Source organism: Ochlerotatus camptorhynchus, unplaced genomic scaffold (assembly GCF_037179485.1).
Source record: "Ochlerotatus camptorhynchus isolate MF236.1 unplaced genomic scaffold, CSIRO-AGI_Acam_v1.1 ptg000211l, whole genome shotgun sequence".
Classification (NCBI taxonomy): domain Eukaryota; kingdom Metazoa; phylum Arthropoda; class Insecta; order Diptera; family Culicidae; genus Ochlerotatus; species Ochlerotatus camptorhynchus.
Window position 1 is genome coordinate 3,124,103 of NW_027040701.1, and position 21,129 is coordinate 3,145,231.

At 39.7% G+C, this 21,129-nt stretch overlaps 1 protein-coding gene across 1 annotated transcript in view; it reads right to left on the reverse strand.

Annotated features, from left to right (window-relative positions):
* Ndae1 (Na[+]-driven anion exchanger 1) overlaps nucleotides 1-20,056 on the reverse strand; it is a 162,164-nt gene extending 142,108 nt beyond the window's left edge. The window contains exon 1 of the mRNA XM_065224407.1: nucleotides 19,656-20,056. The gene's annotated coding sequence lies outside the window, so the exon portion shown is untranslated. The remainder of the gene's footprint in view (nucleotides 1-19,655) is intronic.
* Nucleotides 20,057-21,129: the final 1,073 nt, after the last annotated feature.

The following is a 21,129-nucleotide window of genomic DNA, read 5'->3' on the forward strand; positions in this document are numbered from 1 at the left end:
TCCTTAATTAACAATTCGCTTGGTATATTCTTTAGAAATATATTGGTATGCAATTTAGAATTTACAACAGTATTCTCTTAAAATTTCTTTGGATTTAACCTTAAAATTGTATGGAAATTTTCCTTAGGATGTCCCTGAAATTCTTCTCAAACTGCCCTTGAGAGGATGTTGGGAATTTTCTTGCCCCTCTCGTTAGATTCCCAAATTATCTTATATGTCTAGGCAAATTCTCCCCACCATTCCTTTAGAATTATCTTTTAAATTCTTCTACAATTCTCTTCAATTTATTTGGCATTCTCATTATAATTAAATGCCTAAAGTGTCTGAATCTTAAAATTTGTCCATCTCCATGGATCATGTTTTTTTTTTCAATTTGAGATCATTAAAATACGCTATATTGTTAGCGTCTTCTGAAGTTCAAAAAATGCGAAAATCTAGCTTAGCCTCATAATCTTAATATTCAAAAAAAAAAAAAACTTCGCCCGAACGTTCAAATGTTATTCCGTAAATCTAATTTATTTCTCAATAGAGAGGGAGAGTTCCTCCAGTTTTCTGCATTAATGTTAAAATTTTAGTCTTTTTCCAGTGACATCAATTGCTGGTATCAATCATGCCGGGAAGTGATGAACCAGCCACTGGCTAAAAATCACTCTATTGAAGGTAAAACAATCATGCTGATATTCGTTTTCTTGCCATATTTAGCTGGTAATACAACCATTCTATAGCTAAACGACAAAGTGGTTTTCAAAATTTCGTAAAAAATAAACAGTTTTGCTCCTTATCAAAAAATATAAGACTCATATTTTTTTTATTTATTTTGTCATTAGGGTGACCATTTCTGTGTTAGAGTGGTCCAAAAAAATTTTTTTTTTCATAAATTACTTTTTTTCAAAAAATTGTTTCTTTTGAACCACTGGCCGATTTCAAAGATAAAAATACCAAATAAAAGATAATTAAAAATAATTTGCAGAAAAAATATAATGATTTTGAAAATTGGGATTTCGCATTGTTTTCTTTGGTTATGGTTTGAGTTTAGTATTTTTTAGTTATCAATTTTTGGATTTTTGCTAAATACTCCTATGCCTATACTTATACCTTTCATTTGATATGTTGATCTTTAAAATCGGCTTAGTGGTTTAAAAGTTATAAATTTTTGAAAAAAGTTATTTTTGAAAAAAAAATGATTTTTTTGCACCACCACCAACATGGAAATGGTCACCTTAATGACATTATAAAAAATACAGGTCTAATACTTTGCGATATGGAACAAAATTAGTATTTTCTATGAAATTTTGATAAAAACTATATCGTTTTGCTATGGAATGGCTGTGGGAATTTAATTTCTTAAATTCAGTGCCCATCCTGAAACATATGATTGATGAATATGGACGCTTATGTCAAAGTTGTGCTTTACCCTATATGATGATTTTTTATGACCGTGTAATCTCAATTTGCAACCAAATTTAATGCAACCTGCTTCAAAAAAAAAAAACGTGGTATAACAAGCTGTTTTTTAAAACGCATAAGACCTTTTATGCATAAGGGCATCATCGAACGAATAAAAATCGCGTAAAATCAGAATCTAGTGCATTTCTATTTTTAGTCTGTATTAAATCATTTGATCTAGGAATCGGAATCGGAGTCGGAAGAATTTCACCGACTCCACAACCCAGGGTATAGTATAGCGATGAATTTGATTCAATTTGATGCGAAGGCATCATAAAAATAAAAGAACAGGGCGAAACCCTGAGTTCAGCTTTACTTACTATAGAGCATTTCCTTGCCAAACGACGAATCAATAAGACGTGAGCTTTTCCGATTTGCATGAAACTTTGGATAATCGATCATCATTCACATTTGTGGTAATATTGAACCATTTTGAATATTTTTCAGTAAATCTCAGCACGAAAACGTCACTTCTAGTTGAAATGACGTCTGAAGAAAAGTTGTAGGTAAAAAACAAAAAAGGAAAAGCAAAAAATATTGAAAATTATATTAAAGTGGATTTTTTTAATCACAATAATGAACCTTTCCAATATGTTGCAAATAGTTTCCATTGGAAAACTTTAAAAAAATATGTTTTAATGAAAATTTCAGATAAGACATTTTATGTTTGGCAATAATTGTAGAACATCACCTTTAGTGTAGTTCGAGATGCTTAACGTTAAATATCATTCTTAAAGTAGACGAAGTGGAGATGAAAGTATAGAGTTGATATTTCCGTTATAGTACCGCAGTATGAATATTGTATATAGAAAGAAGAATGCGAGCAATTGCAGTTATTGTTGCCTCTACCACTGTATGTGCTCCTGTTATTGTCAACTTAACGATTTCAGTTTCCAAACCTATCGACTAGATGATGTATGTCAGATGGCGACTTGAGCGTTAAACAATCTATAGAACTGTTTCCTTACATCCGAGGTACATGAGCAAATCGGCAAACAATCCTTTTTCCAGTAATGGCGGGACACACACACCTCTCACCATCTTTCATCAACGGATGAGTTTGGTGAGGGGGATTATCAATCCGATTCGTACCTTCCTCAAAATGGTCCTTTGCTCGCTTTCTTCTTTCTATATACAATTTTCACACTACCGCACTATTTATAACGGAACTATCAACTCTATACTTTCATCTCCGCATCTATCGTTTAAAATGTCTGCTATTTGGCATTAAGCATTCCCAACTATACAAATTCTTAACTTCACACATGAAGGAATAAAAACATGACCAGTTTAATAAATATCAACTTTAGGTTTTATTGCTTCTGGTTGGAATATTAATTTAAGAGCTGGCACAAGCTCATGTAAGAGTGTCAATGGCAGGAAGAAAAATAAACTTTTATTTTATACTTCGGTTAAATAGAGCAACACAAATAATCTCTTACTCCTACGTTAATTATTCGGTCGTGGTCACAACCCCTCAATTCCTTGGTATCAACAGTCTGACAATTTATTCTCTTTTCCTTATTAGAGATTTGAATAGATTTTTCTCCTTTACTTTGCTAAAACCTTTGGTTATTATTAGTTAGGTAGGTTCCGATTCTACACATTGTAGTTTCATTTTCATACCTGTGACATTTTTACCTAGGGGATGAGTACTTAAGGGGGTTAGGTTTTTCATAAGTCTTTAGTGGGAATGACACTGATGAAGACTGCACATTGTAGTCGAAATACGTCATGGATACCAAAATTATTTAAGTTGAATTAAATGGAAGATAACCCTGTTTTGCTGTTTTATTTTAATTTATTATCATTATTGTCCAAAGATTTGTAAGTGAAGTACAGGTATTTAAGATAAATTATAATTAAAAAATCCATGCGACTTTGAAGTGCGTTGTATTTTTTATTAAAGAGTAGAATAACTGATCAAACGAACTAGATGTTTTCAGCAAATAAACACTTAATTTGCCCATCTCTAATAAATAAAGAAACATCAAGTAACTTCGAAAGCTGATGTTAATCGCTCAACTATTTTCCAAGCAAACAATAACATATTCACATAAGACCGGCTCGTAAAAATACACTCAACTTTGGCGCCAGTCTAGCCGTATTTACGACAATCTCTTGTAATCGCTCAACCACATAATCGTGTCGTTATCAAACTGATATGATTGCGCACTACTCCAATTACCTTGCAGTAGCCTTTGCAGCAACAACTATTCACCGGCGGACCTTCTCGCGGGTCACCACGGTTGTTTGCGTTAGTTGGAGTATTTTTTTTATATGACTGAACGGCCTACCTACTTGTCATAAGAAGGAAAGAACTGCGCCGCTGTAATCAAAATGAGACTACTAGACTACACTATCATCATCACGATGATGTGATGATGGTGGCGGCTATTCATTATCATTTTCGCAAAATTACTCTGCGACGTAGATGAATAGCGTATGGAAAATGAAGCGTCCACGGGAGATGAGATTGGATGTTTTTTTTTTATTCTGTATCAATGAGAACCTATAAATTGACCGACTGGGCACATTTTGAGCAGACGGGCAGACAAATGAGCAAATAATTAGAGGGACAACAATAAATCCCTCTACCCCACCGAGTCACGGTTTCGGTTGAATATGGCAAAGCGGCTGATAAGAGCAAGGGCTCGACAGTGTTTCATCGCGGACATGGATGTTATACATTTTAAATATGAAGCAGTTGCCACTTGCAATTACCAGTTGCAACAGTTTTGTGCAATGATTCTGTCATGTGTGATTTACAGCTTTGAAGATTGAATGGATGATAATGGGTTTTTTTTGTAATTAATGTGCATTGTGTGGCGAAGGAAGCAATGAATTTGGTTTGGAATTTTAAAAGAACAAAAAACTATATGTGATTTTAAAAAGCCATTTTGTTTCAGTAATTGCAAATTTGCATTATTCATGAATATCAGAAAACATCACATATTTGTTCAACTTTCAACATTGCATGCTACTTGTTGACGCATTTTGCTACGTCACCTCTAATCAAAGTACAACATTCGTCCAATCTACCCAAATCATCTCATGCAAAGGTTGCTTTCGCAAATGGAAGCAAATTTGCATCACCCACGCTTATCAATTTGCTTCACATACGAAAGCATCACGTGCTACTGTTGCTACTTTCGGTAGATAAAATCTGGCAGTCGCAACGGGACCTACCATTATTGTTTTCAATTGCCACATCTAAATCTCCAAAAGACCGGACTGAGCGGGTGACACTCATGGATGTTAAATTCATTCGACAATCAAAGATGACATCCGAAACGGCTCTACAGATATCACAGTCTCGAAGTTAAATAAGCAATACGTACCACGCACGGACTGAAATGGTTTGCTTTATTTAATTCACTTTAGATTATTGCTTTAGCGCAACAAAGGCAAAATAAAATAGAACTTATAGCTTTTCACAACCCACCCGATCTTCTTCTTCTTCGAGGCTTTTCACGCTTGTTTTGTGAGCGTTTTTCCGGCTCTCAACTTAGTGTTCTACTAGCGTGCGCAGCAGGGGTGGCAATCAACTGTCATACTGATCCCGTTAGTTATTTTGTTCAGTTGATAGTTGTTTTTGGGCCTTTGGGGCACCATTATATTGGATACACATGGGTTTTACAAGTCTAAGATTAATCCAGAGCGTCTGTGATGAACTAGCCAACGGCTTAAAATCACATTAAAGAATTAAAATAAGGTCTTGAGTAAGCTGGCCACCCGTTGGCCCCCATAGTTATTTTATTGAGAGTTGTCTATGCCAACCAATGCACAAATTTGTAGATTGTTTGACAAGCTCAACGATACTCTTTGCCCACCCAGGGAAGACGAGAAAATTTCCACCCGGAAAGTTTCCCTCGACTGAACTGAGACTCGAACCCACCGCCACCGGCTAAATAATACCGAGCATTTGCTGATTAAAATACATGAGGCCCCTTTTGGCACCCGATGGTAATAGTATATCTTGATTAAGATGAACGAGTGGTAAATATATTCATAAGAGATGTTTGCACTGTCTTCCTCCCTTGATGATCTACTTTCTTGCCATTTTGTGGGTATTATTATTCTCGAATTTTGCTTAGTCATGCATCCGATGGGAGAATGTAAGGGAAAATTTATAATCATTAGACCTCTTTCGATTAGGAAGACGCGGTGTGAACAGTTTTTTATTATTTTAATTTGTATTTCGGGAACGAAAACAAGCGCTTCAGTGACCGATTGTTATGCTAATCAAAATGGCGTTATCGTCGTTTTTTGAAACGTGGCTGCACAAATATTTATAAATGATGAATTCAATAATCCCTGAACGATGTGTTTTAAAATTAAGTTGCCCCATCATTGGAAAGACCACTTCTTGACTGTATATTGATGCTATTTTCAACACCCTCATAAAGCTGTTACAGACGTATACAATATGGTTGCTTTGTTGAACTCATATATTATTGATTAGACTTTGGTGTTCATCAATGAACAGGATTTATAGAGCTGTGATATGCGTATGAGGAAATGGTTTACGTGTATTCATGTCGATTAATTTTCATTGTTTTTTTTTATGTTCTACTGATTGGATGTTCGATAAATTGTGCGAAAATCAAGTTCAATGATTGTAAGAACAAATTCATCGTTTATTTTGGTGTTATCATAAACGGTGATATTGATAAAACAGCTTTTGTCACTCACACGAGTTAAAGATCATCTATCATCTTCAACGAAAATTATGTCAATTGTCAGTGACAATTTAGTCAGTGACGAACAAGTGCCGTCTTTCATTTCACCTAAATTTGAATCGAAATTAAATGAATTAAGCAAAAAAAATCCATGGACCCGTTAAAGTTAACGAGCATCTAATCCTTTTCTCGCTCCCCATAAATTCTTCTCAGACTCAACTTGAAATTTTCCTTCATGTTCTTTTCACAACTCGCAAGGAATTATTCTAAGAATTAGCTTCCGTTATTCTCCCCCGAAATTCCTTGGAACTCATCTCAGAATTTCTTAGGATATTATTTCAGAATTACAATGTAATCCTGTTCAGAATTTTCTCAGGATGTTTACAAGAAATTTGTAGTTTTTTTTTCTCAGCAATTCTTTTGAATTAACACTTTAATTTCTTTCAAATTCTCCTGAAAATTCCATACGTAGTCTCCTCAGAATTTCAAAGATTTTGTTATATAAATTGTTGGAGCCATGAATATTCTTCAAAAAAAAAAAACTTTCCAGGGCTACCATATTTTTTTATCTCCAGGGGCTTGTAACTTTTTTCAACGTCCCACATTATTAAATTCTCCTTTTTTAAATCTACGATCTTAAAGTTTTTATAATTCACACATCTCGAAAAAAAAAACCATTGGGGATTCCGTTAACCCTCCGTTACTCGCGCCAACTTTTGTAACACGAGTACTCGCCTGTTGTACTTTGTACAACAGTGTGAGTTTTCCATTGCCATTTTGCAGCCGAGCTTCCAATCGATATGAAACCAACGGGTATTCCTTAAAAAACTTGTTTTTAACTAAACAAGTTAAACTTTTATCACAGTTAACTTCCAAAAATGCGGATAAAGGGTGATACGGTCAAAATTTGGTCAATATCAACTTGACGTATTTCTTTCAATTTTGCATTTAAAAAACCTGAACACCCCTCATTTTGAAGGTGTGTGTGTGTAGAATGTTGCTCCTATTTTGATTTTGGAATTCACTCTTCAGTTGTCAAAATGCCGTCCAAGCAAGAAGAGCAGCGTATCAAAATTTTGCTCGCGCATCGCGAAAATCCGAGCTACTCGCACGCAAAGTTGGCAAAATCGCTAAAAGTTGCCAAATCAACCGTTACAAATGTAATTAAAGTGTTTGGGGAACGTTTGTCGACAGCCAGGAAGTCTGGATCGGGGGGAAATCGAAAACCGGAAGCCGCTGAGACGACAAAGAGAGTTGCCGGTAGTTTCAAGCGAAACCCTAACCTCTCTCTCCGAGATGCCGCAAATAAGCTGGGTGTATCGTCTACAACCGTGCATCGAGCCAAAAAACGAGCCGGACTATCGACTTACAAGAAGGTAGTGACTCCAAATCGCGATGATAAACAAAATACGACGGCCAAAGCGCGATCCCGGAGGCTGTACACGACGATGCTGACGAAGTTTGACTGCGTGGTAATGGACGACGAAACCTACGTCAAAGCCGACTACAAGCAGCTTCCGGGACAGGAGTTTTATACGGCAAAAGGAAGGGGAAAGGTAGCAGATGTTTTCAAGCACATGAAACTGTCAAAGTTCGCAAAGAAATATCTGGTTTGGCAAGCCATCTGTACCTGTGGCTTGAAAAGCAACATTTTCATAGCTTCCGGGACTGTCAACCAAGAAATTTACGTGAAAGAGTGTTTGAATAAACGTCTGCTGCCTTTCCTGAAGAAACACGGTTGTTCCGTACTGTTTTGGCCGGATTTGGCATCTTGCCATTACGGTAAAAAGCAAAGGAGTGGTACGCCGCCAACAACGTGCAGGTGGTTCCCAAGGACAAGAACCCTCCCAACACGCCAGAGCTTCGCCCAATTGAGAAATACTGGGCTATTGTCAAGCGGAACCTAAAGAAGACCAAAAAAACTGCTAAGGGCGAGCAGCAGTTCAAGGCAAACTGGCTTTCTGCGGCGAAGAAGGTGGACAAGGTGGCTGTACAAAATCTGATGGCAGGGGTCAAGCGTAAGGCCCGGCAATTCGGATTTGGAAAAGCGGAAACCTAACTGAATATTTTTCCTGAATTTTATACTAATTGAACTTGAAAAAGAAATTTAATTTGATTTTTTAAATAAACGATTTCCCGATTTACACGCGTTTTCCCTTGACCAAATTTTGACCGTATCACCCTTTAATAGAGAAAATGTGAATGGAACCCGCTTAAACGGTGTCCGTACTACGTGGGATTTGACTTAGTTGGTTACAACATGGAAAATCTCGAGATCCTGACCAGCTAGAATGTTACTGTCTTTGGCAAAGTTGTTCTAAAGATCATAATCTTTTCGCTGGTGGAGAGTAGTTTAGAATTTTCTCACTACGTAGCGCTAGAGTACATGTACAATTATCACATGTAATATATCTCGCGATCATGACCAGATAGAAATTTACTGTCGTCGACAAAGTTTTTCATGAGATCAAAGCCTATTTCTTGGTGCACAATAGTTCAAAATTTTCTCACTCCGCGGTGCTAGTATACACGTGAAATTCTCATATTAAATATCTCGAGATCCTGACCAGATAGAAAGTTACAGTCGTGGGTAAAATTGTTCAGAAGGTCAAGGCCTTTTCGTTGGTGGAGAAGTTCAGAAAATTATCACTACGTGGCGTTAGTATATACGTGCAATTTTCAAATATACAGTAGATCGATATCCTTAGTAGATAGAAAGTTACGATCTTAGGCAAAGCTGTTCAGGAGATCATAGCCTTCATTTGCTGGTTAACAGTAGTTCAGAATCTTCTCACTAGATATTGCTCGTATACATGTTAAGTTTTCGCATGTGATACTTCACTAGATCCTGACCAGATAGAGAGTAAATGTCTTTGGCAAAGCTGTTCAGGAAGTCAAGATCTCTTCGTTCGTGGACAGGTGTTCAAAATTTTCTCACTACTTGGTGCTTGTATACACATGCAATCCTCGCATATACAATAGCTCGAGATCCTGAGCAGATAGAAAGTTATTGCAAATTTGTTCAGGGGGTCCAGATTTTTTGGCTGGTGGACAGTAGTTCAAAATTTTCTCACTACGTAGCGCTAGAATACACGTAAAATTCGCGCATGTTGCATGTTTCGAGATCCTGACCAGACCAGACACATGGAAAATTCTGAGCTACTGTCCACCAGCCAAAATACCTTGACCTCCTGAACAACTTTGTGCTAGACAGTAACTTTCTATCTGATCAGGATCTCGAGATATAGCATATGCGAGAAGTGTACATGGATACTAACGCCACGTGGTGAGAAAATTCTTAACTACTGTTTATCAGCCAAAATGTCTAGACCCCCTAAGCAACTTTGCCGAAGACTGCAACTTTCTAGCTGATCAAGATCTCGAACTATTGAATATGCGAGAAAGGTACGTGTATAGTAGCACCGCATAGTAAGAAAATTCTGAACTATTGTCACCCAACAAAAAGATCTTGACTTCCTGAAAAACTTTTCCGAATACATTTACTTTCTATCTGGTCAGGATCTAGAGATATGTTATATGCAAGAGTTTCACATGTATAGTAGCGTCGCCAAGTGATAAAACTCTGAACTATTGTCAACCTGAGAAAAAGCCTTGACCACATGAACAACTATGTCGAAGACAATACCTTTCTATCTGGTTAGGAACTCGAGATATTTTATATGAGATGTTCACGTATATACTAGCGTCATGTAGTGAGAAAATTCTAAACTATTGAGCGCCAACCAATAGGGTTTGACCTCCTGAAAAACTTTGTTAAAGACAGTAACTTTCTATCTGGTCAGGATCTCGAGATATATCACATGCGAGAATTTCACATGTATACTAGCGCTACGTAGTGAGAAAATTCTGAACTACTGTCCGCCAGCGACAAGGAACAACATGTTGTAATCAATTAAGTCAAATCCCACGTAGTATGGTCACAGTTTACGCGGTTTCCATTTACATTTTCCCTATTATCCGCATTTTTAGGTGTTTACTGTAATCAAAGTTAAGCTTTTTTAGGTCAAAACAAGTTTTTTGAGAAATACTCGTTGGTTTCAGATCGATTGGTAACTCAGCAACAAAATGGCAATGGAAAACTCATATGTGTTGTACAAAGTACAACAGCGCGAGTAACGGAGGGTTAAGAGGTTCGACAAATTTAAAACATTGTCCAATGCTACTTACAAATGTTGAAGCTTCAGAATCTTGAAAATTTTCTTATTCCCATTTTTTTACGATTTTTGTTAGTACACACTACGAAGTGTTAAAACATTTTCCTACTCTGAGATCTCCAACAGTTTTCTCTAGATCTCATATGTATAAAATTCATAATTTCTAAAACAATTTCTCAAGCCAATATCTTACTCTTTAGAATCCAGCCTATTGACCCATTCAGCGCAATAGCGTTCCACCTAGTGACTATAAAAATGTTCCACGACTCAGTAACTCAGTAAGTTATGGGGGTAGCGGTTCCGGTGGTGAAGGGGTAAGCGTGATTCCCTATCACCGCAAAGGACATGGGATTCATCCCTGTCGGTGCCGCCGGGATTTTCTTAGGCATAACATCTCTGTAAAGCCGTTGATCCCCGGTCTATGAGATGATGTCGATAGGTAGGGTTCAGGTGTGGAAGCTGCCTTCCTGGCGTCGGTAGTGTTGGTACTCAAATCGGCAAACATAGTTTTAAGAATGTGGAAGCTCGAGAGAATTAAAAAAAATCATATAAAAATTCCCTGAGTCCTCTCTTCTACGCAAAATGCATGTCATGAAAAGGGCATCAAGAGTCCTCGAATTTTTCAAATTGCGTTTTCGGACATATTTCAGAAAAAAAAACGTTATTTTGCGAATTTTCATATTTCTTTGGAAGCTTTAGATTAAAGTTACATAAGATATTTCTCTCAGAACCTGAGCGAAAACTGCATTAAGTTTCGATTTTTTCGCTGTGATGTATCCAAAATTAAAACAGCTTCTTCTTTGCATTTCAAGCTTATTGCTTATCGCACATTAGCTTATTGCGTGCTCGCAACTTAGTGTTCTAGATGAACTTCCATAGTTATTTATTAAGAGTTATTGATGCCTGTACCATTTCTGCATTAGTATAGTTGTGTGGCAAGCACAATCATACTCTATGCCCAGAGAAGTCGAGATATTTTCCAACCCGGAAAATTCCTAGACCAGACCGGGAATTGAACCCAGCCACCTACAGCATGGTCTTACTTTGTAGCTGCGCCATTACCGATTGAGCTAAGGGATGCTTAATCTCCCCTATTGTGAATAAAATTTGCATTTTAGACTTTGAGATTTAAAAATGTTAAATTCGAACTTTGGAAAACTTGATTGTTCTAGGATACGAAAAATTTACTAAAAATTAAAATCTTGTGTTTATACTAGATTTTTCCTTCTTTTATTTATGATCAGTTGTCAGTTGTCAAAAATCATTGTTTTATACGTGAGCAATGCTTTTGTGAAAAATGTCATTACAATTTATTCTTTAAAATGCACTTATTCTTTAAAAAAAAAAAAAATAAAACGAGGAATTCATTTTCGAAGCTTTTTCTCTTTTAACCTTTTGTCCTTTCAACTTTTTGTCATCTTCTACTGATAATCTTAGTCATAATGGAGCTATAAGCCTAAAAACCCCATGGCAAATAGAATAATAGAGAAAATAATGAGCAGCTTTTAAAAGAAGGAAAAACAAGGTTATGGAACATTTTATTCCAAATGCCAAAACAAACTTAAACATTTTAATTCGCGTAAAACTGCGTAAATTTTAGCTCGCATAATTTTGAATTATTTATAAACTGCAAAGCCTGCAACATCCAAAGTTCAGGGGATATAAACATTAATCTGTCAAAGAAAATTAAAAATCACAAACCAGCAGCCTCAAATACTTTATCAAGTCCTATACGTTCCTATTATAATGTGAGCAAGAGCATGAGTATGATTGACCGCCCATGGATGCAACTCCGTTATTGCTAAATCAGCTGTAATTACACAGAGAACCAAAAGACGTTGCTTGGGACTAACAATCATCCTCAATGTATACTGGTGATTCAAAACTAGGCTATACCAGCGCCGGCCATTTCTGAATGCTGGTCAAGAAAGGAATGGGTAGGAATATGTTGACGTAATAACCGCTTTAATGAAAGCCGAGAACACCTCTGCCCTTCCACGAGAAATCACTGGGATGTTGGATTAAAGGCAACAGCAGTATTCGTTTTTGTAAATGATGTGCCGAATTGATGTCCTAACGATTCAATAGCGCAAGAGAGCGTGGGATTGAACCCACGGTCTTCTGCTCAGTAAGCAAAATCGGTTGCCACTAGGCCACCGAGTTCCATATATCACAAAACAATTACGATCAAGTTTCCGTTCAACTTTTGTTATCCCGGTGGCGACCTCCCCAACGATGACGACAACAACTGATCTTGAGAAGGAGAAGGGTTTGATATGGATTTCCGATCAACACGTCTTTCCTAAAACTCAAATATTACTCCTTTAACGTACCCGGCCCTACAACAGAATTTCTTTACGTACTATGAAAGAAATCCGATTTAATGTATAATTCTATAATGTGAATGAGTTTTGGGATTGCAAAATCGGTCGCCCCAAGGCTACCGAAGTCTTTATTTCACAAAACAATTACGACCAAGTACCTGTTTAACTTCCTGTTACTACGATAAAAACTTCTCTTGAGAAATATTTGTTATAGATTCCAACACATCTTCCCTTAAACTCGAATATAATTACTTTTACGTACTTGTTTACTCTATAATGTGAAGGAACTTGAGGTTGAACCCATAATATTTTGCTCAATACGCAAAATCGGTTGCCACTAGTCCACCAAGCTTACTTACCTTACCTTACCAATCAGGCTAAGGCCTTGTTGTCCTCTGCTGTCCGAAGAAGTCGTCTCCACTCTACTCGATCCATGGCCACAGTTCGCCAGCCTCGTAGTCTGCGAAGGGTCCGCAGGTCACCTTCTACTTGGTCGATCCACCTTGCCCGCTGCGCGCCTCTTCTTCTTGTTCCTGTTGGGTCGCTTTCTAGAACCATTTTCACTGGGTCGTCGTGCGGCATTCTTACGACGTGCCCAGCCCACCGTAGTCGCCCAATTTTTGCAATGTGGACGATGGATGGTTCTCCCAGCAGCTGGTGCAATTCGTGGTTCATTCGCCTCCTCCACGTTCCGTCATCCATCTGCACTCCACCGTAGATGGTACGCAACACCTTCCGTTCGAAAACACCAAGGGCGCGTTGGTCCTCCACGAGCATAGTCCAGGTCTCGTGGCCGTAAAGGACCACCGGTCTAATCAGCGTCTTGTAGACAGTCAACTTCGTGCGGCGGCGAATTTTATTCGACCGGAGCGTCCTCCGGAGTCCAAAGTAGGCACGATTCCCTGCCATAATGCGTCTTTGAATTTCTCTGCTGGTATCATTTTCGGCGGTCACCAGTGAGCCCAAATACACGAACTCATCGACCACCTCGATTTCGTCACCGTCAATCTGAACTCGGGGTGGGAGGCTAACATTGTCTTCCCTAGAACCAAGGTTGCAAAGACTCATTTCAGCTAAAACAATGTTTTTCTAAATTATGAAATAATTAGATGCCATGATCAAATTTTGAATTGGTAGGATACAAGAAGAGGTTGCAAAGAATGTGTTTGACATATTAAACCTGTTTATTTCACTTCATGAGAGTCACAATCAGCGATTTTTCACAAACTCACTCACTCACTCACTCACTCACTCAGCGATCAGCAAATCGCTGATTGTGACTCATAGAAAGCAAAATTTACAGGTTTTATGTTTCCAACGCATACTTTGTAACCTCTTTTTGTATGTTACAATTAAAACATGCCATCATACCATCTTTTGGTTTTATTATTCCGAAAAACATTATTTTAGCTGAAATGAGTCTTTGCAACCTTGCCTAGAACCTCTTGCTTTCATATATTTTGTCTTTGATGCGTTGATGGCAAGTCCAATCCGTCTAGCTTCAGCCTTCAGTCTGATGTACGTTTCCGCCATCATCTCAAAGTTCCGTGCCATAATGTCAATGTCATCGGCGAAACCAAGGAGCTGGATGGACTTCCTGAATATCGTGCCACTCGTGTCTATCCCAGCTCTTCTGATCACACCTTCTAACGCGATGTTGCACAGCAGACACGAAAGTCCATCACCCTGCCGTAACCCCCTTCGAGATTCAAAGGGACTCGAGAGTGTCCCCGATACTCGAACAACGCACGTCACTCGATCCATCGTCGCCTTGACCAATCGCGTCAGTTTATCCGGAAATCCGTACTCGTGCATAATCTGCCATAGCTGATCTCGATCGATTGTGTCGTATGCGGATTTGAAATCGATGAACAAATGATGTGTGGGCACGTTGTATTCGCGGCATTTCTGCAGAACCTGCCGAATCGCGAAAATTTGGTCCGTGGTAGCGCGGGCACCCATGAATCCCGCCTGGTATTGCCCCACGAACTCTCTTGCATATGGTGACAGACGGCGGCATAGAATTTGGGAGAGTACCTTGTAGGCGGCGCTCAGCAGTGTGATCGCGCGGTAGTTGCAGCAATCCAACTTGTCGCCCTTTTTGTAGATTGGGCATACGACACCTTCCATCCACTCTTCCGGTAATATCTCCTCCTCCCAAATCTTGGCAATTACCCAGTGCAGCGCTCTAGCCAGTGCTTCACCACCGTATTTCAATAGCTCACTTGGTAGTTGATCTACACCAGTTGCTTTGTTGTTCTTCAGCCGACCGATCTCCTCCTCAACTTCTTGAAGATCAGGGGCCGGTAGCCTGTCGTCTTCTGCGCGTGCTCCAAGGTCTGTTGCCGTGCCACCTTCGTTTTCTGCTGCTTCACCGTTGAGGTGCTCGTCATAGTACTGCTTCCACCTCTCAATCACCTCACACTCGTTCGTGAGAAGGTTACCGTCCAAGTCCTTGCACATATCGGCTTGCGGCACGTAGCCTTTGCGCGAACTATTTAGCTTCTCGTAGAACTTCCGTGTGTCGTTTACGCGGTACAGATTTTCCATCGCCTCGCGATCTCGATCTTCCTGCTGACGCTTCTTCCTTCGGAAAACCGAGTTTTGTCTGTTCCGCGCTTGTCTGTATCGCTCCACATTCAATCTCGTGCGGTGTTGCAGCATTCTCGCCCGTGCTGCATTCTTCTCCTCTACTAACAGTTTGCATTCGCCGTCAAACCAGTCATTTCTTCGGTCCGGGATTGCAGTACCTAGTGCCGCTACAGCAGTACTACCTATGGCTGAACGGATGTCCCTCCAGCCATCTTCAAGAGAAGCTGCGCCAAGCTGCTCTTCCGTGGGTAGTGCAACTTCCAGCTGCTGCGCGTAGTCCTGGGCAACTCCGGTGTCCCGTAGTTGCTCAATGTTGGGTCGCGGCGTTCGACTTCGACGTGTGTTATGCACCGTCGAGAGTTTTGAGCGCATGCATACTGCAACTAGGTAGTGGTCCGAATCTATGTTCGCACTGCGGTACGTGCGGACGTTGATAATGTCGGAGAAGAATTTCCCATCGATTAGAACGTGATCGATTTGGTTTTCTGTGTGTTGGTCAGGTGATCTCCAGGTGGCTTTGTGGATATCCTTGCGGGGGAAAAAGGTACTTCGAACTACCATACCCCGGGAGGCTGCAAAGTTCACGCATCGTTGGCCGTTGTCGTTCGATACGGCATGCAGGCTGTTTGGCCCGATTGCCGGTCTATACATTGCCTCCCGTCCTACCTGAGCGTTCATGTCGCCGATGACGATTTTGACGTCCCGTTGCGAACAGCCGTCGTACACCTGCTCCAGCTGCGCATAGAACGCTTCTTTCTCGTCGTCGGGTCTCCCTTCGTGTGGGCAGTGCACGTTGATGATGCTGTAGTTGAAGAAACGGCCCTTAATCCTCAACTTGCACATCCTCGCGTTGATCGGCTGCCAACCAATCACGCGTTGGCGCATCTTACCCAGCACTACAAAGCCGGTTCCCAGCTCGTTGGTGGTGCCACAGCTCTGGTAGAAAGTAGCCGCTCGATGCCCGCTTTTCCATACCTTTTGTCCCGTCCAGCAAAGTTCCTGCAGTGCTACGACTTCGAAGTTGCGTGGTTGAAGTTCGTCATAGATTAACCTATCGCAACCCGGGAAGCCGAGCGATTTGCAGTTCCATGTTCCGAGTTTCCAATCGTAGTCCTTATTTCGTCGCGTAGGTCTGTGCCGATTGTTCCGATCCGTATTTCTTTCTTCGGTATTTGCAACTTTGTTTTTTTCCAGGGCGGCTTGTTGGGCCTGCCCCAACCCCCTGTCTCGCCGGGGGACCATCGTGCACAGCTCTGTTTAGAGTCCCACGCTGGCACTAGGACGGTGATCAGCCGCTCCTAACATGGAGAACAGACGCCGTTTTGAGCCGCACCTCCATGGTGAGCAGACGCTCAGGTTTGGTGAAGCATTTCCTCTATCACCGTACTATGGTTACCGCGCCAGTGTTCGCGTCGCACCTCTTCACTTTGCTATTGCCGGACTGGCAACATTGCCCAGGCTACGCCAACCAGCTGTGTCCATGTTTCAGCTGGTAGTCTTTTGTTATCATATGACTCGAGGAGGCGTGAAGTAGGAACTTGTGAGGACCAGGGCTAGGTATTCCGCTCCTTCCAGGTTGTCAACTCACCATTTTGTAGCCCAAACCAAATGTCCACCAAGCTTCTTATATCACAAAAAAAAACTACGATCAAGTTCTTGCTATTACTAGATTTCGGTCTCAGCGGCGACGACTACAACAACTGCTATTGAGAAGGTTTTGATATGGAACCAACTCTCAGCTTCAACTTTACACGTTGTGAATAGTCTAGCAGTATCAAAGGAGTTTGTAAATTCAATATCAAGCAAGATATTTGGCTCCAATATCACGCGTGATATTGAGAGCGTATGATAGCGTTAAAATATCAATTTGCTAATGATTATGCCATCACTGGTTCCAATTATGGCATATGAGAGTTCCATAGGAAAAATATTAAAGTGTTGAAAATCTTGAAAAATCACAACATTTATAAGTTGTCGAGGAATTCTGAGCATTTTCAAACATTTTTAAGTCTGAGTATCCAAAATTGTTAACATGTGTCAAACGTTCGTATGTCAATCGTCCATATGCCAAACGTCATGCCCCCTCCAAAGTTGCAAATTCCATCATTTTTGCTAAATTGTACGTATACACTTTTTTTTCTACCGAGATCGGCTGTGCAAATCTCGGCTAAAATAAATTTCACTGAGATCTCACAAAAAGTGACATTTGATTGCTGAGTCTCGGATAATACTTAGCAGAATCTCAGCAAACAAATGAAATGTTTGCTGAGATCTCAGTAAACCTTTTTTTGCCGAGACTTGCACAGCCGAGCTCGGTAGAAAAAAAACTAAGTGTGTAGAATGTATTGCTAGTTAGAGAAAACATCGCAGAAAAACTATTAAAAGCTACGTAATGAAATCTCGAGAAAACGTTCAAATCGACGTACCGTAAACCGGGGGTAAATTGATCACTGTTTAACGTAGATATCAAATTAAATTTCATCAGATATAAACATTGTCCATCTAACGGGTGTCCACTAAAAAATGTGAATGATTCAAAAAAAAAATTCTAACAGAACAAAAAAGTACGCAGATCAATGTAACCTTAGGTGAATGAATCCTTACACTCTCCAGAAAATTTTTACACACTTTATTTCACTCTAACATGTTCAGTCGTGTTCAGCATGCCGTCGAAACAGAGAGAAATGCGTGCCCACATTGTACAATTCTTTCAAGCGAACGAAGATCGTGGAAAAAGTACACGAGGGACCATGTTTAGAGGGAAAATGTTCTGGTATCCATCGTATCCATGGTATCCGTATCCTGATATCTATGGCAGTAAACCTGAATAGCGGTAGCGGCCGTCCAACGCTGCACAACATGTTCAACAACAAGGATTCGGAAGTTAACGGGAAGCAACCAGAAAGTTCCGTTGTTCGAAGTCACACATCTGCAAGACTCTATGGAAGGAGGGAATAGTGTGTAGAAAGAAAATCAGATTCCTAGAGTACACTGACGAGCAAGTCCAAACCGTGAGATCCCAATGCCGCTGGATGACCTGGAAGTACGGCGGAAAGCACAAATATACCATCCGTGCCAAAAGACCGGAATTCGACAAATCTTCCGTCCTATCGAAGATATTTTTGGTCTATTGAGCTCCATGATATACAAGGTTAATTAATTGGAAGGCCAAGGACACCAAGCAACTCACCAACAGCTGCATCCGGAAAATCGATGTGGCAGCCGTGAAATGGTCATGTTACAATATCATAAGCTGAACCACACGGAGGACCACGGACTGTATGCCAATATTCACTAAGCTCTGTTTGAAGACTTGAGTTAAACATTTGTTTGAAATAAATTAGTTTGAACTAAACTTCACTGGTGTTGTTTCCAGAACATTTTTTTTTTCATTCTCATTTTTTGTGGACACCCGTTATTAAAACCAGTAGCTATGGAAAATCAACTTTTCATATTGGATGTGTTGTTTATTTTTAGATAATTTTTTGAAATCTCATATTTGGAAATGCTGATAGGGGTTTTGAATTTTATCTACCCTTCAAATGCCTTCGAGGATAACCAATTATTGCATTTAGTTGTAATGTAGCTCGATCACTCCTGCCACATATTTTTTCAGTAATCGTTTGCAAACCTCATGAAGAAGTTTTGCAAACCCCTGAAGGTTATGATCCCTTGACATGGGGAACCTTGTTTTTATTCTTTATAATTGTTTTACGTCGTGCTTCAAAATAGAATGATTTGTTTTGATTTGTAAAGACTGGAAAGATGAAAATACGCTCCAGAGAAATCAATCACAATCGTTCAACTTACACGTGAACACTGAACTTTACTCTTTTCAACTTTATTGGCCAAGATTGATTGCTCTTTAAAATAGCGTTTAAAAATAGAATCCATATGTTTGATACCAAACTAAACTATCACTTCTAGGCTCCATTTCAAGTGCCTTACTTGTCGCTGATTGTGTATAAATAAAGGCCGGTTCAATTAGACGTAGAGTTGCCTTTTTTGCTAAGTAATAATACAGCAACCATCAGCATTTGGCGCTTCATCTCTAACCTGCTCTACTTTACTTATCTTTCACGAAACATTCCGCAATCCCCAATGCAAACATTTTCCCCAAAATAGCTATATTGTCTCCCCACACAGATGGGTTCACATGTCAACGCAGACCCTTCTCTGTACCGCAATGCCGATCGCTTTCTTCATATTGTGTCCCACATTTTCTTGGGTATGGCCTTTCTAAATCATCCACCAGATTAGGCATGATGTGCTTGTTACACGTCTTTTGAGGTCATTAGTTATTGGAAAGACTCCGGCAGTCGGCAGGAAATACTGCGTCGCTTTGGTATTAAATTTCCCACCATTCCACCACCAAAACACTGCAAAGGTGGAGGCAAAGAGAAATTTTCGCGCTTCCTAAGGAGGATTTTTCTTACGTTAATTTAATTATACGTTCGATCCAGCGTGGAAAAGCGATCAGAGTTTATTTTTTCGTTCACTGCTGTTTTCGCGCTGCTACTTGAAGAACACTTCACCTCTCACGTTTCAGCAGATTTCGTTTTTTATTCGACACTAATTTAACATTTTTTACTAACGACGCAACAAAATAAAAATGCAATCACTTCGCGAACAAATAGCCGTCCAGGCTTGAATTTCATCGAAGAACAGATAACTTTAACTAGCAACAACACTGTGACGATGATACAACCCTTTCCTCAGATCTTCCCTCTACTTAGAGGAAAAATTGCACAATTTCTGTATTTCAGATCTTCTTTTTTTCTTCGCACCCGGAGCAGAAACGGAAAAACCGTAGCACTAGATAGCGAATGAAAAAACACAATAAAGCAGGTCGGTGGAAACCAGCGCCTTAGAACCTGTGATGGATTCTACTTTGGAGGAAAACCAATCGTCTCCCAATCTCTCGCACCTATGGTTCATTTAGCGAATCGCCTTACTCTCCCGCTCCCGGTTTGGTGCTCGCAAAATTGTTATGTATTTACTGTAGCATAGGTACAAACTTCACCCACTTCTAGATCTACAGAGAGGGGAGACGTTTATGTTGGTTTTCAGTAAGGCTGATATAAGCAGAGAACACGAGGCGAGAAAGGGTATTTTTGCTCACCAGATTGTTGAAGTTTTTGAGAATTTTGAAATAAATTCTCGCTCTCTTTGTTGCTCTACTTGTTCGCAGAGGGAAACCCCGAGTCCCCATCGCATCACTGCCGCGACGGACGGTTTCGTACGATTTACTGTTTTGTCTAGTGACGGACACTGAGCAGCATTGACGTTAATGATGGTAATAATTGACACCAAGGAGATTTCAATATTCCAGAGCACTCCACTGGAAATGGAAGGGTAGACGGTGGGGAGGTTTTATTTACTAATTTGTTTTGGTTTCGTTTTCATTTGTTTCAAGACTGCGTTGTGTTAATTTTAGATAGCATTGGAGGAGGCAACCACTAAAACTGTGTATGATACAGTGTGTCAATATAATAATAGTAATGATGCGTATTTGGGAATTTAGGAATCTTTGACACAGAGGTGTATTTTGCACTAGCTACGATAGCTACGATATCATCAGCAGCTTGTCACAACAAATTTACTCAACATAATTGCTTTTAATGTAACATAACATCCCAAGCAACAATTCAAGTATTATCGAAGTTTTAGACCATGCTTCAAGCCTAAATTATGGAACGTAAGAGCATAACAAAACCAACATTGTTTCTTGGGATGGACTTCTATAAATGCTGGAGTTGTCAGTACTGCTCTATAAGCAAAAACGGTCGCCTTAGGCCACCGAGATCTTTTAAACACAATACACCGCGTATGATCGAGTTAGTGATGTAACCAGGTCCTGTCATACAACGCTGTCGCCGAAGACCATCACGAATGTATGCATTTTAGTTT